At 43.0% G+C, this 23,409-nt stretch overlaps 2 long non-coding RNA genes across 3 annotated transcripts in view; both read right to left on the reverse strand.

The window, feature by feature from the left end:
- The window catches only part of LOC137633405 (uncharacterized), a 360,609-nt gene that overhangs the window by 226,063 nt on the left and 111,137 nt on the right, over window positions 1–23,409 (reverse strand). The gene's annotated exons all lie outside the window — the stretch shown is intronic.
- Window positions 5,771–23,409, reverse strand: part of LOC137633936 (uncharacterized) — a 33,946-nt gene continuing 16,307 nt past the window's right edge. The window contains exons 1-3 of one of the 2 annotated variants that reach the window (XR_011042361.1): window positions 22,543–22,623; window positions 20,076–20,164; window positions 5,771–6,316 (exon numbers count right to left, since the gene is read on the reverse strand). This is a non-coding gene — a long non-coding RNA (uncharacterized lncRNA). Of the gene's footprint in view, window positions 6,317–20,075; window positions 20,165–22,542; window positions 22,624–23,409 lie in introns of those variants that run through there. The other variant, XR_011042362.1, reaches the window with a different exon arrangement.

The raw sequence follows: 23,409 nt of genomic DNA on the forward strand, positions 1-23,409 counted from the left end.
GATTTATTTTGTTTAAAGGCCACGGAAGTTGCGACAGCTCTAACTTCGTGTGTCCTTACCTTCAGCAAAGCTTGGTCTTCCTCATTCAGATGGGAATGAGCTTCTCATATTAACAGTCTGATAAACTAGGATAAAGCATTCTTTGACATAGGTAAAGATGGTTTCTTAACTGAACACCATAAAGCATCAGACGGGCCTCGTAAAGGTTTAGTTCGTTTTAAATAAAACTTAAGAGCTCTTACAGGGCATAAGACTCTTTCTAGTTCATTTCCAACCATACGATAAGCTTGGAATAACGAACGATTTTGGCCAAGGTCGAGAAGGCAGCTCGTTTTGGCTAGAAAACAAATTTGTAGAGAACATGTAACCGTTTCAGATGAGAATCCGATGTTCTTGCTGAAGGCATGAATCTCACTGACTCTTTTAGCTGTGGCTAAGCATACCAGGAAAAGAGTCTTTAAGGTGAGATCTTTCAGGGAGGCTGAATGTAGCGGCTCGAACCTGTCTGACATAAGGAATCTTAGTACCACGTCTAAATTCCAACCAGGTGTAACCAAACGACGCTCCTTCGTGGTCTCAAAAGACTTAAGGAGGTCCTGTAGATCTTTATTGTTGGAAAGATCTAAGCCTCTGTGACGGAAGACTGATGCCAACATGCTTCTGTAACCCTTGATAGTGGGAGCTGAAAGAGATCGTTCTTTCCTCAGATATAAGAGGAAGTCAGCTATTTGAGTTACAGAGGTACTGGTCGAGGATACGGATACTGACTTGCACCAGTTTCGGAAGATTTCCCACTTCGATTGGTAGACTCTAAGGGTGGATGTTCTCCTTGCTCTAGCAATCGCTCTGGCTGCCTCCTTCGAAAAGCTTCTAGCTCTCGAGAGTCTTTCGATAGTCTGAAGGCAGTCAGACGAAGAGCGTGGAGGCCTTGGTGTACCTTCTTTACGTGTGGCTGACGTAGAAGGTCCACCCTTAGGGGAAGTGTTCTGGGAACGTCTACTAGCCATCGAAGTACCTCGGTGAACCATTCTCTCGCGGGCCAGAGGGGAGCAACTAGCGTCAACCTTGTCCCTTCGTGAGAGGCGAACTTCTGCAGTACCTTGTTGACAATCTTGAACGGAGGGAATGCATATAGATCTAGATGTGACCAATCTAGGAGAAAGGCATCTATATGAACTGCTGCTGGGTCCGGGATTGGAGAGCAAAATATTGGGAGCCTCTTGGTCATCGAGGTTGCGAAGAGATCTATGGTTGGCTGGCCCCAGGTGGCCCAAAGTCTCTTGCATACATCCTTGTGGAGGGTCCATTCTGTTGGAATTATTTGTCCCTTCCGACTGAGACAATCTGCCATGACATTCAAGTTGCCTTGGATGAACCTCGTTACTAGTGATATGTTTAGACCTTTTGACCAGGTGAGGAGGTCCCTTGCGATCTCGAACAACGTCAGAGAGTAGGTCCCTCCTTGCTTGGAGATGTACGCCAAAGCCGTGGTGTTGTCCGAGTTCACCTCCACCACTTTGCCTTGAAGGAGAGACCTGAAGCTTTTCCAGGCCAGACGTACTGCCAGTAGCTCCTTGCAGTTGAAATGCATTGTCCTTTGACTCGAGTTCCATATCCCCGAGCATTCCCGACCGTCTAATGTCGCACCCCAGCCTACGTCCGATGCGTCCGAGAAGAGAACAAGGTTGGGAGTCTGAACAGCCAGGGGAAGACCCTCTCTTAGGTTGATATTGTCCTTTCACCAAGTCAGACAAGACTTTATCTTTTCGGAAACCAGGATCGAGACCGCTTCTAGCGTCTTGTCCTTTTTCCAGTGAAAAGCTAGATGGTATTGAAGAGGACGGAGGTGTAGTCTTCCTAGTGACACAAATTGATCCACGGATGACAGTGTCCCTACCAGACTCATCCACAGCCTGACTGAGCAGCGTTTCTTCTTCAGCATCTTCTGGATGGATAGCAGGGCTGGGGGCTGATCGTCTTGTTGTTCAGCAACGTCCTCATCAGAGGGTTCCTCATCCGAAACTGATGAGGAAACGGCAACGGAGTGGGCAACGTCTGGCTTGCTGAATCCGGTCGCACTGGTGGATGCGTGACGGAGCCGGACGCAATATCATGGAACTGCTGCACAGTCTGTGAACTGTCAACAACCATGAGTGCGCGAGGAAGCACAGCGTCAACCCGAGACTGTCTAGACCGTCTGGGTTGTGCAGTCAACACCCTACCGGGTTGCTGAGGTTTGACGCACTGCGTCAAAACAAGTCACCTCTGCTGGTTGTTGAACGTCCTGAACGTCAAAAACCACCTCCGAGCGTCGCTTAATGTCAACGTGCGGCTGGCAACCCACACTGGGTCGCATCGGTGGAGTAACCACCTCAACTGGCGGACGCGAGTAGGTTACCTCAGCGTCAACAGGGCGCACAACCGACCGGTTGGAAGGTTGTTGGCCAGAAGGTTCTTCTCCGCATTTAAGTCCTCTATCAAGGATGCAAGCTTGGACTGCATGTCTTGCAGCAAAGCCCATTTAGGGTCTACGGGAGCAGGTGTGGCAACAGACGGGGTTAGCGACTGAGGCGGAACTGTTTACCATCCCTGAAAGCCTTGTTATGCGTGACATAATAGTACAGCAAAACTTCAAAGGCTCGACAACAGCTGTGAAGTTGACCTGTAAACAACTTGGAGCGTCTCCTGGCTAGGCGCCAGGGAGAGTCTACCAGAATTGAGAAGTCTATCTGGGCAGAGGCATGAACTCTCAAGCCGAGAACTTCTCTCGTGTCATATCAGACTCTCGCTCCATAAACCAGTTTAAAAGAAGGGAAAGCAAAGGCTGTATCCCCCAAACTCCTCCTGGTGAAAAACCAGTCGCCTAGCCAACGTAACGCTCTCTAGGAGAGCGAGAGAGCACTAGCTTAAAAACAACGGCTTCGAAGTAGCTAGGCCTAGTGTAAGCTCTGACGTTTAGGCGAACGAGGAGCAGCAGTTACAAAAAGATCCGGACAAAGATCCTTAAAAATCAGCATGATTTATTTAAAGTCCATAGGAGGCTAAGCAGCTTTAGGCTCCTCTCCATCTGACAGAGTCCTCAAGGGAATATCAGTAGGAGGGAGAACAGCAACTTCCTCATCTACAGGAACCTTGTCCGATAAAAGCTGAGTCTCTTACTGGTGCATTAGTAGCGGACCAGAACGCAACGTCATGTAACTGCTTGACAGTCTGTGAACTGTCAACAACTGAACTGTCAACCACAACAGGTGCGTGAGGACGCACAGCGTCCACTCGAGACTGCTTTGACTGCCTAGACTGAGCAGTCAAAACAACTCTAGAATGCAGAGGTTGACGCACAGCGTCAAAACAAGTCAATTCCGATTGTTAGTGAACGTCTTGAACGTCAACAGGGGCATCAGCCAGTGGCCTAACGTCCAAATGCGGCTGAAAAACCATACGAGACCGCATCGAGTGTGGTTCTAAACAACCTGACTGAGGTGACTAAGCTACGCCAACGTCAACAGTAAGCACAAAGGAACGTTAGGTTGGCTGAAAGCCAGGATATCGATGAGATAAACGGCTAGACTCAACGGACTAATCGGCAGAATAGTCTTCCATAAGGGAGGCAAGCATATACTGCATGTTTTGCCATACAACCCCTTAAGGATCAACGGAAATGGTTGTGGTAATAGACGAGGGTAACGTCTGTGACCGCAACACTTTGCCTACAAAAAAAGACTCTCGGAGTCTGTGTTACGCTTTTGTTAGGCGGCGAGCAGTTATCCAATGACTGCATAGGGTCAGAGCTGTCCTAATGGCTGTAACCAGGATGCTGGACCTGTCCTGAAAGGACTGACTTTCGCTTAAGGGCTCCGAAACCTTGTGACAGGTTTCTTATGCGAAAAGCCTACAGATGGCGAGGAGAAACAACGTCTCTCTCGTCTTATGGTAGGGGAGATCTTGGTAAGATACACCCGATACCATAGAGGGAAAACGTCTGTTCGTTGGTCAAGGCCTCTCGAACCCATAAGTCGTTTGACATTACTTCTCCCCTGGGCTTGGGAGCTTGTAAGAGGTCCCGGACTAGGTGAACGACAGGCACGAACAGACGAACCCTCGGACGCAACACTGTAACACTTTGCGCCTCGGACGCAACACTGTAACACTTTGCGCATATCACTTTATCACTTCGATTTTCTGTTTTGCACTTATTTCTACCTGAAACACGCAATTCTACCCTTCATTAAAAGGTAGTAATTGCGAAATTAGTCGTATAATGCAAGCTCAAAATACCAGCAAAAAACAGAAAACATATTTTAAGTTAAAAAGAAAAATCTGTGGCTGGGAAAGAGACTAAACACTAGTTCATATAACTACGTTTTCAATCTCTCACCGCACATAGCCTGGGGACGAGAATAAAAACCTAAAAACGTTTTATCCTTCCTCCCCGTACAGCGACTAGGGACGTGAGTAACACGAGAACAACATTACCCGCTTGAACGGAACGTTTTCTCTCCTCTCTCTCCCTCCATCTCTATCTCTCTCTTTTCTCTCTTGATTTCGCACCTAAGAGAAGAGCCCAATTATATTTCGTCAAAAAAACATGTTATTTGACTAAAGGAAAAAACTGAAAGGTTTTTCAAATAAAAAGTTCCTTTAAAATAGAATTTAAAACATTTAAGCTAAGAAAGAATGAACAAAACGTCAGAATCGATTTACTCTTACTGCAAAGTGAAACCGTGATACACTCTCTCTCTATCGTAACGATAGAGCGCATGTTGAACGTCCTGAACGTCAACAACTGCGTAGCATAAAAAACTAAACGTTAGTTCATCTTTGAAAACAGTACAAAGAATATCAAAGAAATTCTTTCATAAAAAATTACATTTAAAAAGTTTTAAATCCTTAGCTCTTTAAAAGCTAAAGACGATATAAAGGGCTCAACGTTGATTAACTTCGGTTTCCAAGTTAGGACCGCCTACTCTCAGGAAAGTTCTATATAAACAATAGCATTAAAATTTTTATATGTTTATAAAAAATGGAAAGTTAATCGAAGAGGCTTAATAAAGGCGGAGAGATATAAAATATATATAGGAAAATCTATAATGTGATAAGATAATTACTAAAAGCCTAAACACACTTCCGTCTAAGGGAAGGGTCGGCCATTTAAAAGTGAAAGAAAGTCCATACTCTCTTTGTCACCATAATTAAATCTATCCAAAACGAGTTCAAGTTTTAAGATGAAGATAAAGCACCTGCATAGCGAAAGCTCAAAACTAGAATAGTGTACTTCACCAAATAGTTGTGAAAACAAATCCAGTTAGCACAGCGAATTAGTAGGTCTTGCCGGTAGCCCGACAGAGAGAAAATTAAGTTCTTTGTTTACAATGAGTAATGGGTATCTGAACGACAGATGGCGCTGTTGAGTACACCCCCTACCTGTGTAGCGATCGCTGGCGAATTTATACGTAGAGTTTTTCTGTCGAGCAACAGAGTTGCAGCTATTATAATCACCGGCTAAGTTAAATATTGAAAAAGGGGGTTTGATCTGATAATGTTTCTATTCCAGTTACGGAACAAACTCGGATGCCTGTCACTGACATCATTCCCCTATTAAGGGACAATAGTTGACATTCATATAAGAACAAGTACTCAAAAAGGTGGTTTGATCTGATAATGTTTCTATTCTTTACTTAACAGTTTACATTGCTTAATGGCATGGACATTATCTGAGAAGAGTAAATACAACCACCAATTAACTGTTTATTGTATCACACCAAAGCAACAACACATTCTCAATAGAGTACAGCTGTCCCTCAGTTTAATGGATATGCTGGTTGGAGCTTAGCAAGTTTGTAAATCCAGGACCTAAAGAGATTCCCTACATAAACTAACCAACACAATACCCTTCACTTACAATCATCTTTAAGAAACTTGACAGCCTACAAATGAATCGTTTCCATAAGGAATTATGATTAGTTTACCCTTCATAGGTATCTAAATCCTTCTTACCTTTATTGAAGAGATGTAGAATGGTCTCTATGACATACAATAACGACAAAATCTGCAATGAGCTGACATGCCGTGCATCCAGCCGATTTCTCAACAGCATTATCGTCCTTATCTTCTACGGTAACTATGGTGTCTGTATAATCACCATCTGTCCCTTAGTCATCTGCATGAGCAGCTAAAAGGCCGTCCTTCATTGTCCCTCACAGTCCTCAGCATCATCTTGGCGGGTCTCCTTTTACAACTTGATTTTAAAGTAATGTCCTTCACCTTTAGACAGACATTTCCCCCATTCTTCTCCAGCAACGCTTTCATCTTCGTAGATCTGAAATAAGATGAAAAATAATTAAAAATCAGAACCACTCATATTGTTGAGGACTTATCATTGAATGTATCTTGCATGCATAATAATAAGCATTGCTCTGAGGCAAATATCCAATTCCTATCAAAGACTAGCATTTTTGAGCAATAATGCACAATGGCTAAAATCCCAAGTCTTTGACTCAATTTTGAATTAATATCAATTAGTCAGTGTTACCTTTCTAACCTCGGGTACAAAAGACACGAAAATCAAAATAAACATTTTTAAAGTATTTTCTATTTTTCCTAACTAGACAAATTTAAGTCCTTTAAAATAGGGGCACAAACTTGCCTCCCCACCTATTCCGGCAACTACTAGGCAGCCCTATATGTGGACTAAGGAAGCAGTTCTTGGCTGACTAGACAGACTGGAAGATGTTGCAGCACATCCTGCTAAGACGGGGGCCATTCCAAAACGGAAATGCCAAACTAAGGTTGACAATAGACCAGCTATATCAGTAATACTGACTGTGAACAGGAGTTGACCTGTGAAGAACATTCTGGCAGTGGTACCTCTGGAGAGACTTACAGCTCCTGCTCCGGTGTCAGCTCAGCTGACGGTGATTCTACTGAGGATGTCAAAACCCTTTAGTCAGACTACCATGTATATGACTTGATCAGGGCCATCAAGCCTGGAATCTTTCAGTTGGAATCTGGCCAAAGTTTTACCCAATTCCTTACAGATTTTGAGACCTCCTGCGCCAATCAGTAGATATACGGCAGAAAGATCCAGTCGATGGACTACTGAGCTTGGAAGGTACCTGAAGGGGGAAGCAGACTTTCTCAGCCTATGGGGGTTCTGAGACCTCCAACCTGGAAATGAAGGATCTCCAACTCGACTGGTGCTAACGATTCTGAGAGACGAGACACTGGGAGGATGGCCCGATTCCAGAGCGCCACCTGGGAGAAGGCCAAACTGTTGAAAATTTACTCTATGCAGTTGGCCTCCTTGTATAAGTCAGCATACCCACGGTGTAACCTGGACAAAAGAGACCCAAGGCGCAAGCTCCTCAAAACTGTTCCCAGTAAAGTGGCACGTTGGCTAGAGCAATCCCTGGCCACCATAAAAATTCCTGCTGGTCGTCAGACCACTTGGTAGGATGTCCTGCTCCTGCAGTGTGTCCTGGATGACGTAACACACCAGGAGAGCAAAACGCCAGAGGATTTGTTCGAGTATACACACGCACAACTCCTCGACCTCTTCGGAAGCCTGCACCTGCCACCATTTTGCACCCCAGGCAGGTCTCCTCAGTTCCAGAGAAAACATCAGTACTCAACTTGATGGAACAAACCTCTCAATAAGAACACCTACCCATTTTGGTTTTAGAATGATGTCAGTGCCTAAGCAGTTGAATAAACCCCTATTGTATATCTCTGACTGTCTCATCCACATTTGGGGTGTAGAAAGGACATTCATCAGCTCAAGAGAGTTCAGGTGTGAGGCAAGCGCATGCTGCTGAACGCAGGGAAAAGCTCAGCAATGACCTTGAGTGAACAATTGCTTTCTACATGTCTTTCAGGTCAACATGGGTGCAAGCCCCAGGGGAGCACAAACCTGGTTCATGCTCTACTAACCCCCTAGATGAAGTAGGATCACCGATTCTGGCCGAGTGGGAGACGGGGGGGCATTGGGAGTGTGGCAAAAGGTGAGCGAGCCTTGCTTGTGAATTTTACCAAAGCAGGTAGAGCAATCTCAGTTGTGCAAGGGCGTGCACGAGCCATGGGGATCGAGCCGAGTGCTAGCTTATGATGCTGGGCTCTCAATCCAGCCAGGTGAGCTGATCGACGAGGATAATTTGTGAACTGATTACTCGCTATTGCCAAAATCTCCATGGAACTCCGAAGAGTTAAAGCACTCTAGTGTCAAAACACGTAAGCCCTCCTGAACCACCTGGTCAGGACAACAGCAAACGCTTGCGACAGCATCTGCCATAAAACCCCGGAGGGTTGGCGGGCTCAGAGGAAGATCCTGGCTAAAGCATCTCTCTCAAGTGAAATGCTAGCTTCCCCCTGAATGTGAGCTGAGGACATCGAGAGGAATTCAAATCTCTAAAACAATTTGATCCCCATACCAAATTGCTGGAAGCGAGTTGATCGCCAGACTCCGAAAGCAACTGGCTTCCGATAAGCGAGACTGGAAACGTTCAATCAACAGCACTCACTAGGATGTGTGTTATTCATGTGTGTGTGTCAGAAAACCAAGGAGGGTTGGCAAATAGACACAGAAGGAAAGAAGTCTGATCTTAAGACTTCATAGAAGTCTAACTCCAAGGAGGAGAGAATGAGCTTTCCCCCTTGGCCAGCCTAAGGCGTTAAAGGTAACATGATAATATTAATCAAGTTCTTGACTAAAGCAAAATCTTGGGTAGCGCCATAGCCCCTGTTCTATGGTGTTCCACGGTCTTAGGGTAGAGTTTTCTTGCTTGAGGGTAAAATTGGACACACTATTCTATATTATTTCTCTTATTCTTGATTTTCTTTTCAAGTTGTAATGGTATATACATGAAAGAATTACCTTAATGCTGTTATTGTTATCAAAATATTAGTTCTCTTATAGTTTATTTCCTTTCCTCACTGGGCTATTTTTCCCTGTTGGAGTCCTTGGACTTGGAGCATCCTGCTCTTCCAACTAGGGTTGTAGCATAGCAAGTACTGGTAGTAATAATAATAATTCCCAAGACACTATTGTATATCCTCATACCGGGAACAGAGACCAAGATACTACTGCAAGCCTAATTGGGCCCTTTAACTGGCTTAATAGTACTGTACTACACTGGATTCACCTCTGGTTACGGCTTTTTCCTTTGCCTACACTTACACCAAATAGTCTAGCCTATTCCTTACACATTCTCCTCTTCCCTCATACACCCAACAACACTGAAGATAACCAGGAAATTCTTCTTCACTCAAGTTGTTAACTACAGCATTGTAATTGTTCAGTGGCTACTTTCCACTTGGTAAGGGTAGAAGAGAAACTTTAGCTCTGGTAAGCAGCTCTTGTAATGGCAAAATACTCGGCCACACAAATGGGTAGAACCAAGGAGGAGGAAGATAATAAATTGAGAGAGATGCAAGACACAGCAGCACAAAGACCAATGATTAAATAGCTTACGTCCCCGACGTCATGGCAGAAAAATTCAAAACTCGCGCCAATTGCAGATTGGATAGCTAGGTGTACTACCTGTGCGCCCCAGCGAGGTACCTTGGAACCATCCCATGCTTCCTCATATCTTCCATGCCTGTAGTCTCTAGAGGAGAGGAGGGGGGAATTAAATTATATAGAACTACCGGGTATGTTAAAAAATTTATTTTATTATGAAAATATAATTTTTAAACATCTGACTTAGACGGTAGTTATATATATATATATATATATATATATATATATATATAGCTGATTGACACCTTCGGTGTAGGGTCAGAGACAGCCAACATTGTTGGGATTTTACTTAAGAGTTAATAAACAAGCTTAAGGGTTCGTACCTGATAAGAAAGCTGACTTCAATGAATTCTTTCATTATGTCCGCTTTCCTTATGAGATCCAGCGATCCACCCAGGGGGCTGAAGACCTCTAGGAGCTGTCAAACCAGTCTAAAAACCTCTATGTGACAGGACCTCCTCCAATACCCTTGTTCCAGGGTGCTCTCAAGGAACAAAATGACCACCTGACTAAAATCAACGATTGTGGAAGACTGTCGCATTCTCCACGAACAATCATAAGAAGACAAAAGTTCCAAGAGAAGAAAAGGGTATTAGGATTATGGGAATGTAGTGGTGGATCCTTCCCCCACTACTGTACTCGCTGCTACGAATGATCCCAGAGTGATGCAGTCCTCATAAAGGGTCTAGACAAGTTTCAAATAATATGAAGCGAACACAGATTTACTCCGCCAAAAGGTTGTGTCCATATTGCTCTGCAACGATCTATTCTGCTTGAAGGCCACCGAAGTTGCTACAGCTCTAACTTCATGTGTCTTGACTTTTAAAAGCTTGAGGTCTGCCTCACTGCAATGTGCATGAGCCTCTCTTATTAAGAGCCTAATGAAGAATGAAAGGGCATTCTTCGACCTCTGTAACGAGGGCTTCTAGACCGAGCACCAAAGAGCTTCAGACTTGCCTCGCAACTTTTTTGTTCAGTCCAGGTAGAACTAAAGGGCTCTTACTGGGCACAGGACCCTCTCCAACTCCTCGTCAACCACATCCGAAAGGTTTGGAAACTCAAAAGCCACGGGCCACGGTTGTGAAGAGCGTTCATTCTTGGCGAGAAAGCCTAACTGAAATGAGCCGATGACTTTGTATCTCGAGAAAACCAACGTTTAACTAAAAGCATGAATCCCACCGACTCTTTCAGTTGTCGCCAGACTGACCAAAAATAGTGTCTTCATCGTGAGGTCCTTAAATGAAGCTGAATGCAAGGGCTAAAACCTGTCGCTCTTAATAAACTTCAGGACTATATTCAGATGCCAAGCTGGTGAATCCTGGTGCCATTGCTTCGATGTTTCAAACAATTTGATAAGTTCCTGTAGGTCTTTATCATTAGAAAGGTCCAGTTTCTGTGCCTGAATACGGTCGCTAACATACTCCTGTATCCCTTGACGGTAGAGGATGAAAAATTGCGTTTCCTTCGAAGGTATAGCAGGAAGTCAGCAATCTGAGTTATAAAGGTACTGGAAGAGGAAACAGAGTTGACTCTGCACCATTCTCTAAAAACCTCCCACTTGGATTGATAAACCTCGATGGTAGAAGTCCTCCTTGCTCTTGCAATAGCCCTAGCTGCCTCCTTCGAAAAACCTTTAGCTTTTGTGAGTTTTTCGATAGTCTGAAGGCAGTTAGATGAAGAGCTTGGAGACTTTCATGGTACCTTTCCAAGTGGGGTTGTCTGAGTAAATCTACTCTTAATGGAAGGCTTCTTGGACTGTCCACCATCCATTCCAGTACCTCTGTGAACCATTCTCTTTAGGGCCAAAAGGGGGCCCACTAGAGTCAATCTGGTCCCTTCGTGTGACACAAACTTTTGCATCACTTTGTAAAGAATTTTGAACGGTGGAAATGCGTACACGTCCAGGTTGGACCAGTCTAACAGGAAAGCGTCTTTGTGGACTGCTTCGAGATCTGGCACTGGGGAGCAGTAAGTTTCTAGTCTCTTTGTCTTCGAGGTTGCGAACAGGTCTATACAAGGACAACCCCAAAGTTGCCACAGGTTCTTGCAGACTTCTTGATGGAGTGTCCATTCTGTGAACAGAACTTTACCTCTCCTGCTGAGGCTGTCTGCCATCACGTTCTTTTCCCCCTGAATGAACCTTGTAACAAGGATGACATTCTTCTCTTTTGCCCAAATGAGAAGACTCCTCGCAGACTCGTAAAGGGACCTCGAGTGTGTTCCGCCTTGTTTGGCTATGTAAGCCAATGCTGTAGTGTTGTTGGCGTTGACCTGCACCACTGTTCAAAACTGACCCTTCGAAGCTTCTGAGGGCCAACAGGACTGCTAACAGTTCCTTTTGGTTGATGTGGAAGCTCTTTTGATCCTCTGTCCACAGCCCCGAAACCTCCAACTTGCCCAGTGTTGCTCCCCACCCCGAGTCCGAGGTGTCGGAACACAACAAGGAACCAGGAACAAGCGGTTGTAGAAACCTGGTGACCGCAAGTCTCGCACCCTCTCTATGGCCCCCTTCTCCAACGAGAGACATTTGGAGTTGCATAGCTTGCCTCTTTGACTACTCTCTGTATCTGGGAGAGAGATCTATTGGAGCTAAAACTAAAGGTGGTTTCCGTATAAAAGGGATTTTGTAACCCTCCTTCAGAAGTTGTACGGACTGCTCTCCTCTTCTCCCAAGCTCGCCAGAAGTTCTGTAGCCTGGCTCCTACTACTGTCTGAAGGCAAAAGCAGTCAGACTCTGCTTTGCCCTGTTCTGAATCCTCTTCTCTTTGCTCTCCTTCCCTCGGGTCTGGAGCTACCCCTGCTGGAAGTCTTCCCTCGAAAGGGCTGAGAAAACTTAGCGAATGGAGTTTCTACCTTTGGCTTGCGGCTAGCGAAGGATGTTGGTAGAATCTTTCTTGCCGTCTTTGAAACCAAATCTTGGGTGGCCTTTTGGGTTAAAGCAGATGAAACCTCTCTAACCAACTCTTGCGGAAAAAGAGAGGAAGAAAGAGGTACATACAGCAATTCTGATTTCTGAGAGGGAGTAACCCACACAGACAGAAACGAACACATTTGAGCTCTTTTCTTAAGAACCCCCGCTGAGAAAAGCACTGCCAACTCATTAGATCCGTCTCAACGCTTTATCCATACAGGACATGATGTGGATGAGACTAGCAGTGTCACCATCTTTAAAGGCAGAAACCTTTTTCCCCAAGGCTCCCAGAGTCCAGTCGAGGAAATTGAATACAGTGATACCTCTGGATACGAAAGTTTCTGCTTAGGAAAAATTCAGGATACGAAAAGTGATTCGAAGATTTTTATGCCCCAGTATACGAATAAAATTTCAGGATACGAAAACCTTACGAGATCACAATTCTTCGCCGAGAGTAATTTTAAAAAGCAAGCGTCGCCAGACTTTGAACTTTGGTAGACTCACTTACAGCCTCCCGCTCACCCATTGGTTATCTCCCTACTCAGATGCTAGCCGACCCATAAGATCCTGCTTTCCTATTGGTCGGCAACTATCCCAGCTTGCTTACGCACGGGCGTTCATCTCTCTCTCTCTCTCTCTTTTCGTTCCGACCGCGGTATCATTAACAGACATTGTGTGCTTTCGCTTGTTTGACGTAGTGTTAATATACAGTACATTCGTACGCCACGTTTTATCGTTATTAAACATTCGTTACTGTGCACTGTACTGTATTAGTGTTTACTATACATAGTACTGCATATAACATACATAGTGTATTATATTACGTATTGCTGTAGCCATGGGTCCCAAGAATGTTGCCGAAGGAAAGAAGAAGACGATGATGCTCTCGATGGAGACGAAACTTGAAATCGTAAAAAAGTACGAGTCTGGTATGCGTTTAAGTGCGATCGCCAAGGAGTATGGCCGGAATCCATCTACGATAGGCACCATCCTGAAGCAGAAGGCGGCCATCAAAGCAGCGGCACCTTCTAAGGGCGTCACTATTTTCTCCGATAAGAGAACCCACGTGCATGACGAGATGGAGAGGGTGCTTCTTATGTGGATCAAAGACAAAGAGATCTCAGGAGATACCATCACTGAGACTACAATTTGCCAGAAGGCCTCCGCCATTTTCGGTGATCTCGTGCGTTCTCAGGCCGAAGAAGGGGCAGGAGAAGGAACATCCCAGCAGGAACCCCCAGAGTTCAAGGCTTCTCGGGGGTGGTTCGAGAAATTCAAGAAAAGGACTGGCATTCATTCAGTGGTACGGCATGGGGAGGCAGCCAGCTCGGACACGAAGGCTGCCGAAGCCTTTGTTAAAACGTTCGACGAGTTGACTCTGCAGGAAGGCTACAGTTCGCAGCAAGTTTTCAATTGCGACGAAACTGGACTTTTTTGGAAGAAAATGCCTCGTCGGAGGTTCATCACGGAGGAGGAGAAGAGGCTACCCGGACATAAGCCAATGAAGGACAGGTTTACCCTTCCTTTTTGTGCAAATGCCAGTGGGGACTGCAAGATAAAGCCCCTGCTGGTGTACCATTCAGAAAATACCCGAGCCTTCAAAGCCCACAAAGTCATCGAGGAGAACCTTTCCGTGATGTGGAGGGCGAATGCTAAAGCCTGGGTAACGAGGCAACTTTTCATTGATTGGGTGAATGTCTACTTTGGTTCGACTGTCCGAAAATATTTGGAAGAAAAGCGCCTCCCTATGAAATGTCTCCTGGTGTTGGACAATGCTCCAGCTCACCCTCCTGGCCTCGAGGAATATCTTCTGGCCGAGTATTCCTTCATAAAGGTCCTATATATACCGCCTAACACCACCCCTCTCCCCCAGCCCATGGACCAGCAAGTTATTTCAAATTTAAAAAAATTGTACACGAAGCATCTCTTCCAGAGATGTTTCCAAGTCACAGAGAATACAAACCTCACTCTGCGTGAATTCTGGAAAGATCACTTTAATATCTTGATATGCCTCAAACTCATCGATCTCGCTTGGCAGGAAGTTTCGAGGCGTACCCTGAACTCATCTTGGAGGAAGCTGTGGCCTGATGCTCTGTCTGCACGAGACTTCGAGGGGTTCGGGAAGCCGGGAGGCGAAGCCGAGATTGTTGACGATCCTGAACCCATTCAGCAGTCTGAGGTGGCTGACATCGTACATCTTGGTACGTCCATGGGGCTGGAAGTTAGCGCCGAGGATATAGATGAACTTATCGAGGAGCACCACGAGGAGTTGACGACGGACGACCTGAAGGAGTTGGAGACGATGCAAGTGAGTGTTGTTCAAGAGCAGTTCTCTAGCGGTGATGAGGAGGATGTTACACCTTTGAAAACGGCAGACATTAAGGAAATTCTCGCATGTTTCCATAAAATGGCAGACTACGTCGAAAAGGAACATCCAGTAAAAGTTTATACCAACCGTGCGCTTCAACACTGCAATGACGTTTGCCTAACGCATTTTAGAAATGTGTTGAAAAGTAGGCAGAAACAAGCTTCAATGAATAGTTTCTTATTAAAGAGGACAGCGGTATTAGTAGGCCAAGACGAAGGTGAAAGTGAAGAAAAGAAACAGAAAAGAGGAAGTGATGAAGAATTAGAAGGTGAAAGTAAAGAAAAGAAACAGAAAAAAAGAAAGTGATGAAGAAGTAGAAGAGATTTAGAAAATATGAAAAACGTAAAGTTATAAAAAAGCAAAAAAAAAATTCAATTTTAAGTTTTATGTTACCGTTAAGTGTTAAAGTAATTTTTTCTTTCATTTTATAGTTTTCCATATGTAATGTTAAGTGTTAATTATTTCTGCCATTTTTTTTATTTCGTAAAGTTTAAGTGTTAATGTGTTAAGTGTGTAAATTACTGTACGTAGTCTGTCACTTGTTACGTTTTCTGCCTTATGCCATCCTCCTCTGCCGCGACTTCGCTATCGGACATCGTCTCAATCAAAAGGCAAGTTTCAACTTTTTTGTTACACTAATTAACTGTAACCTTTTTTTCAGAGTATCAATCCTTAATTTAGGTGTACGTACAGGTAACAATACACCCTCACTTATCCAAATGCTTTACATACAGTACCGTAACTTTTATACAGTAGTAAAGAAAACGGGCCGTTTTCTTAGGGCTTGGGGGGGATAACTAGGCTATAACTACATTATTGAATAATCTCATGGTGGTTTCTGGAATAGATTAGGCTGTTTTTAACGGTTGGGTTAATTATTGAATGATAGAAATGGCTGCATTGCATGTTTATTACTACAGTTTAGCGTGTTTATGGAAGAAAAGGTGTCTTCTCGTAAGGCTTGGAACGGATTAGGCTATTTACATGTCAAACGAGACTCAGGATACGAAACCGTATCCTGAACGGATTACTTTCGTATCTTGAGGCATCACTGTAGCTCATTTCCCCAATGGTGCCACGTCTACTAAAATCAGCAATCACCTTCGATCATATTTCTCGCGTTGGGGAGCCCCGGAACAAATATCAACTGACGGAGGTACGAACATGGCCAGTGAGGAGATGGAGGCCTTCTTCAGGAGATGGGGAGTCAAGGTCCGGCTGTCGTCGGCCCAGTATCCCCAGTCTAACGGCAGGGCAGAAGCAGCTGTCAAATCGGCAAAGAGGCTACTCCGAGAAAACACGTTAAAGGGTGGAGCTCTTGAGTCGGACAAAACGGCCCTGGCGATACTTCAGTATCTGAACACGCCTCTCAGGGAGATTAGCAAGTTGCCATCTCAGCTTGCAACGGGTCGCCAGCTGCACGATGGGGTACCGACGGCCAGGAGACACCTGTTAGTAGACAGACACTGGAGGCAAACGATACGTCGAAGGGAGTTACAAGTGGCAAGGTCGCAGGAGGTGATGCGCATCCCTGGCACTACCAAAAGACTGCCGCCCATCGAACTAGGTACCCATGTACACATACAAAACCAAGCTACCAAGCAGTGGGATAGAACGGGCATAGTAACGGAAACAAAGCCCCATCGTCAGTACACCGTCAAGCTCAACGGGAGCGGCAGGCTATCAAAAAGGAATAGACGACACCCGAGAGTCATCGCTCCGCCCCCTGGCACGCCCGTGTCTCAGCACGGGACCTCCGCAAGCCATACCCCGACAGAACAGGTAACACACCCCATACAGGAGCCCAACGTCGTTAGTAGGCCGAGAAGGGCCGCCGGTAAACCCAAGTGGCTCAAAGACTTTGCAGAATGATGTTATCATCTTTTGTATGTAATTGCATCAGGAATTGACATTTCTTTCCAGAGAATTTATGTATTTATTTTGTTTTTATGTATGTATCAAAAAGTTAGCTTTAATTTTGTTTTTTCTCATTTCTCATTGATTTAGTGACATTTCCCCCTTTCATTTTTTTACCACGTATAAGTATAATCTTGACGGGGGTATGTACGATATGTTTTTCGGCCATGCGCTGCCGAGCATGCATCTGCATACGCTGTTGCGAGTCAGTTGACTCTTGAGTATCTTGTAATAAAGTGTGGTCTCGAGGACGTTGTCTCATTGCAAACCCAACATGAAGTGATTTCTTTCGTGAAGCGAGTCGCCTTTTACATGTTAATAGCCTAATTCGTTCAAGACCCTAAAAAAACACCATATTAAATACTTATAAAAAGGATATGAACAACCAAACAGTACTAAATATATGAAAAATACTGTATTTTGATCATTTAGTAATAAATTAATAGATAATCTGAAAAATAAGTGTTAATTAGAGCAAACAGTAAAAATACAGTAAAAAAAATGTAGAACCTTACCTTTGGAGTGAGGCAATGTCTGAAAGAGAAGTGCGGGTCGGTAGAGGAGGCTGGAAACGGCAGAAAACGTAAACACTTAATTTTACAAAATAGATTTATTAATGACAGGAAACATCAACGCTTAATTTTAGGAAATGCATCTACAAATGGCAGGAAATATCAAAACTCAACTTTACGATAAACTTGAAATAATTTTTTTTTCCCTTCTATATTTTTTTTTTCTTTTACTTTACATTTTTTGTTTTCTAAATCTAGTTACACTACGTATTTCCTTCATCAATGCCACTTCCGTTTCTTAGCTGGCGCTTGGTCTGCTTCTACCAAAGGCCTCTTACTAATATATTTGTCCAAAGAAACTTGTTTCTGCCTGCTTCTTAAAATTTTCCAGAGCACACTTAACCGCATGCCAGCCTCGTATTTCTTGATTATTTCCATCTTCATATCCATGGAAAAAACATCCTCTTCTTTTCCCTTGACATCAGCGCCTTTCTTGAGACCGATGGCTAATGATGTATCGTAAGTATCACACACAATAACAGTACGTACTGTAAAATTGTTACAAAAGCAAAAAAACACAAACACTAAGTCAATGCGTACGATACCGATGCCGGAACAGGAAGACATAGGAACGCCGATGCGTAGATGCACGATGGTATACAGTACAGTAGATGACGACCAATAGGAGAGCAGGATCTCATGGTGGTAACTACCATCCGAGTAGGAAGATAACCAATGGGAACGGAGGAGGATGGTAGCGAGTTTACGGGCTGGCAGCGCGCGAATTTTAAAACCTATCTCCGATACGGTCGGCCTCCCACTTCATACCGCCTTTCATTGTCCGATACATTTTTCATGATCCGAGTCGTAAAATTCTTTGCATCTCCTTTCGTGAAGTGAAAATTTCATAAGCCGATTCTTCCATAGCTAGAGGTTTGACTGTATGCACATCTTGGGTGATAGAACTTGAGGTAGACGTAGGTAATGTAAAATCTGCAGCAAGAAAGCAGGCCTAATGTGAAGAAGAAAGAAGAGAGTCTGGCGACACATACAACACCAGGTCCCAACATCAGGAACTGCCAACATATATGGAATTTATTCCTTTTCCATTGCATACGGGCAAAATTTCAATCGTTGGTTGTGATAACAGACAAGCTTTGGCAATAAAAAAAAAACACTTAGAATAATGTACACTGTAGCAGTCTCAATTCATTTCTACTTGCATCGACTGCATGAATTCAGGCGCACTACCTTCATGCAGCTGTGGCAAGCCATACTATTCTGTATTTTATGGACACAAAGCTTTCTTGAATCCATGTCATTCTTCACCATTCTCACAGGTATAGGTCAGCACGACAGGTAGATTGCAGCAGCTGATTTATGCTCCTTAGTACTGCTTACACTATAAGTGCTGTCAGTGTCATTCGTAGAGTTTGCCGCCAAAAATCCTAGGTTGCAATCGCTCCCGAGAACCATCAGCACTACGAAACGTATCACATGACTTAAACATTTGCCTCTTCATCTAATAATCACCAAGGGCAACCACAAGCTTACGCAACAGCATATATGCAGAAAGAACGCATGACCAATTAGGCCGACTGAATTCACAATCCGACATCAACCAAGTTTACATGAAGCAATTGTTGGATTTTGAGTTACAGACTGGATTAGAACTTCTTGAAGAACTGTAGTAACAAAGACTCTAAGAAGGATGGGTGGCGCCACTCAAAGTCGGCCATCAGTGAGTCGAGTACTGTCCTCAGAAACCGTTTGAAGTTCCGTAACAGCACTGTCTCTCCTATAGGTAGAGAAACGTTAAGAGTGGTGCGATCAACCTCTTGGTTTTGCAGCGAAAAAGTTGCACTGGAAAAGGAAGAACTTTCTAAGGAGAAAATGCAGACGAGAAAAAGTAATGCGCCCTTCCCTGTCACTCGGCAGTCATAGAAAGACTTTCCTCCAACACAGTGTCTAAGGAAAATTAATTTTCCAAGTTGAATTGATGTCGCCACTACCATAACAAGGGAAAAGACAGCAAAAGTAAAGCTGTCACACAGTTAGGAAGCAGATTATAAGCGATTGTACGAGCAACTATCACACAGTTACCATAATCAGGAAGGAAACAAAATCCTGCATCTTCCATTAAAACATTTACATACATCGATCTCGACAAAACCATCATATAAAAGAAAAACAAAAAATTATAACCAGATGAAAACAATGGAAATACATCTATACTATCCGGCGGCTGAAACAAAATGGCTGAAAATAAACTCAAATCAATGAACAAAGGATTTGTATTCATGTGGGAAAAATCAGGCATGGATATTAAACTTTCTTAATAAGGAATTACATTTGGGAACTAAGTCGTAATATCATGACAAAGCTTCTATAGCCATAGAGACTAATTTCCACCAACCTAGCCGCTTCATAGCCGAGCCAAGGTTTAGGTCTGGAGACTAAACCCCTTTTAGTTTAGTAAATCAACTTTGGCTCTCACTATGCAGAAAGCTCCTGGTTTTACATTACAATTTATCATTATCAATTATTAGCTATTGTAGGCACAACGAGTTAATTTGCCCTATAAAAATGTTCCAAATAAAATTTAAGAGTACAGTGATACCTCTACATACTATCCTAATTTGTTCCAGAAACTGCTTCGTATGTTAAAACGATCGTATGTTGGAGCAAATATTCCCATAAGAATACATGGTACTTGATTTAACTCGTTCCTCAGCCTAAAAACCCATAATAACTCCTAAATAAATTAATACAATATAATAAATACATATAAATCTAAAAAAAGAATAATAATAATGAAATAATAAATAAAAAAGGGATTTTAATGTAACACTTTACCTTAGCGACAGGCCGGCGCAGGTGTAGGGACTGCTAGGCAGGAGACGGAAGATCAGCGAGGAGGTAGGGACGGTGACTTTGTACGTTGGCTTTAATACCCCAAGAAGAAGAAGAAGAAGAAGAAGACGATTTATTTAAACGAAATTATCACTTTTTGAGGAGTTAAGTTTTGCTCCTTATTATATTCGATATCATATATTTCAAATTTGAATGTTTATACCTTTATTGTACTTATATAATTATGTATATTATAAAACCTTTACATAGACTTGAAACTTTTTTTGCAAGGGAAAAGGAGAGACTGACATCTTCCGGCAATCACTGCCAGACCACAAAGACTAAAAGGGCTGCCCAAAGGCATGAGCCCGGGTCTTACACAAGGTAAGGCAATCTATACAGACAGACAGACAGACTAAAAGGAAAATCTTACACAGAGCCAATTCTTAACCATGTTATGTGCATTTGTGTCCAACTGACCGCTTTCGTCACTGGCATACCAAAGAGAGAGAGAGAGAGAGAGAGAGAGAGAGAGAGAGAGAGAGAGAGAGAGAGAGAGAGAGAATTGAAGAAAAGAAGAAAGAATATAAACAAGGCAGAAGGATATAAAGTAAGTGTTTACAGTGAGCCACGAAGTGCAATAACAGTACTAACCACATATGTGACTTAATAAATAATTGGTTTTTCGTATTTAATCAAGAGAAAAATATCAGCTTAATAGAAAAATTGTTTCTCTTCATACATGAATCATATATTTCCAACTGGCTGTGTTATGTTCATACATTTCTAACCATTTGATATTATAGGAAAAACAATTGATTTTATAGATATTTTATAAGTCATGGATGAAACCAACTACCAAAATGAGCTACAGGAAGATGATTATTAAAAAAAATTACACTGGAAGGAAAAATGCAATAAACTGGGACTTTGTAGTCGCCTGGAAATTTAGATTCAAATCAGATCATATGATTTCTCGAGACGACTTAAAAGTTTGCGAGAAATTAAACAATCGTATAAAGAGAAGAATTTGTGTTAATAGTTCGGTACCGTAGGCAAGTAGGTAGGTAGGTAGGTAGGCAAGTAGGTAGGTAGGCAAGTAAGAAGGTAGGCAAGTAAGAAGGTAGGCAAGTAAGAAGGTAGGCAAGTAGGTGGGTAAGAAGTTAGTATGTAATTAGGTAGGTAGGTAGGCAAGTAGGTAGGCAAGTAGGTAGGTAGGCAAGTAGGTAGGTAGGTAGGTAGGTAGGTAGGTAGGTAGGTAATAAGTTAGTAGGTAGGTAGGTAGGTAGTTGGTTGGTAGGTAGGTAGTTGGTAGGTAGGTAGTTGGTAGGTAGGTAGGTAGGTAATAAGTTAGTAGGTAGGTAGGTAGGTAGTTGGTTGGTAGGTAGGTAGTTGGTAGGTAGGTAGTTGGTAGGTAGGTAGGCAAGTAGGTAGGTAAGTATGTAATTAGGTAGGTAGGTAAGTAGTTAGTTGGTAGGTAGGTAAGCAAGTAGGTAGTTGGTAGGTAGGTAGTTGGTAGGTAGGTAGGCAAGTAGGTAGTTGGTAGGTAGGTAAGCAAGTAGGTAGTTGGTAGGTAGGTAGTTGGTAGGTAGGTAGGCAAGTAGGTAGTTGGTAGGTAGGTAGGCAAGTAGGTAGTTGGTAGGTAGGTAGTTGGTAGGTAGGTAGGCAGGTAGGTAGGCAAGTAGGTAGGTAAGTATGTAATTAGGTAGGTAGGTAAGTAATTAGGTAGGTAGGTAAGTAGTTAGTTGGTAGGTAGGTAGTTGGTAGGTAAGTAGGCAAGTAGGTAGGTAAGTATGTAATTAGGTAGGTAGGTAAGTAATTAGGTAGGTAGGTAAGTAGGTAGGTAGGTAGGTAGGTAGGTAGTTGGTAGGTAGGTAGGTAGTTGGTAGGTAGGTAGGTAGTTGGTAGGTAGTTGGTAGGTAGGTAGTTGGTAGGTAGGTAGGCAAGTAGGTAGGTAAGTATGTAATTAGGTAGGTAGGTAAGTAATTAGGTAGGTAGGTAAGTAGTTAGTTGGTAGGTAGGTAGGCAAGTAGGTAGTTGGTAGGTAGGTAGGTAAGTATGTAATTAGGTAGGTAAGTATGTAATTAGGTAGGTAAGTAGGCAAGTAGGTGGGTAAGCAAGTAGGTAGGTAGGTAGGCAGACAGGGAGGTAGGTAGGTAGACATGTCAGTAGGTAGGTAGGTAGAGAAGTATGTAGGAAGGTAGGTAGGTATTATATCAGTCATATATAAACTATGAAGAGAGACTTGAGTTAACATGAAAACTCAAAGTAATTCTCTTCAATATTTGCAATTTGAAACAATATATAAAAAAGGATGATTATCAAATCCTTAATATTCTTTGCAATATTCACAAACTATCAACATCATCACTAGTTTCACCATCAACACTTTCACAATATTTCACAACCTCTGCGATGTTTCTCTGCTTTTCCTAACATTATTATGAGTAAAACACCTTTAATTACTTACGTGATTAACTATGAACACTATAATGCACTATCTCAAAATGTATGATGTATGATGTATGCCAGAAGCCCACCAAAGTCTTCCAGTCAGACAAAACTGGAAAGTAAAACTGGAAGACCACAAGACTATTCTCAAGGTTTTGTCAGCCAATCAGAGACAAGCACCAGACAGAGGTTTCAAATGCTGTCCTCCCATTGGCTGAGATCATTTGAAGACTTAACTATCCAACAAGATCATTAAGGTGTTGACAGAACTGAGAATAAATTTCTTGAATAAATATCCATTAATGTGTCAAGCTTGAAAACACAAATGTCTTCATTTGACCAATTTGAACTGAGATTAGGGGACTACATTGTCACCTCTATAAACGAAACTGCAATATAGAGTGGTTCAGAAGGAAATAAATGGAATATTCAAATAGTTATACAGTAAGTTAATCAAATACAGTTGAATTTTGATAATTTGTTAACATTCCCGGCACGAGGGTTCTGTGTTCATAAGTTATATCATTAAAGGAAAATAATGCGAAGTATCATTTGATGTAACGAAATACAAATAACGGTTTTATTATGTCACTTTTGACATTTTCACATTCATAACAGAACTAGGTCAGGCTATAGGTACACCTTGTCTTACCTTGGGTGGAGAGGGGGTTGGTTGCTAATCCTATGTATATATGGTCAATCTCCAGGACATTGTCCTGCTTGATAGGGCAATATCACTGTCCCTTGCCTCTGCCATTCATGAGCGCCTTTTAAATCTTTAATCAAAATTTCACAATTGGGCTTCTCTTGCTACGGCTAAGAAATGTTATTGAAATGGAACCCAAACCTGCTTCATGGAATGTGGGGTTGTCTTCATAATTGTGTG

The sequence above is a fragment of the Palaemon carinicauda genome, chromosome 43 (assembly GCF_036898095.1).
Source record: "Palaemon carinicauda isolate YSFRI2023 chromosome 43, ASM3689809v2, whole genome shotgun sequence".
NCBI classification, from domain to species: domain Eukaryota; kingdom Metazoa; phylum Arthropoda; class Malacostraca; order Decapoda; family Palaemonidae; genus Palaemon; species Palaemon carinicauda.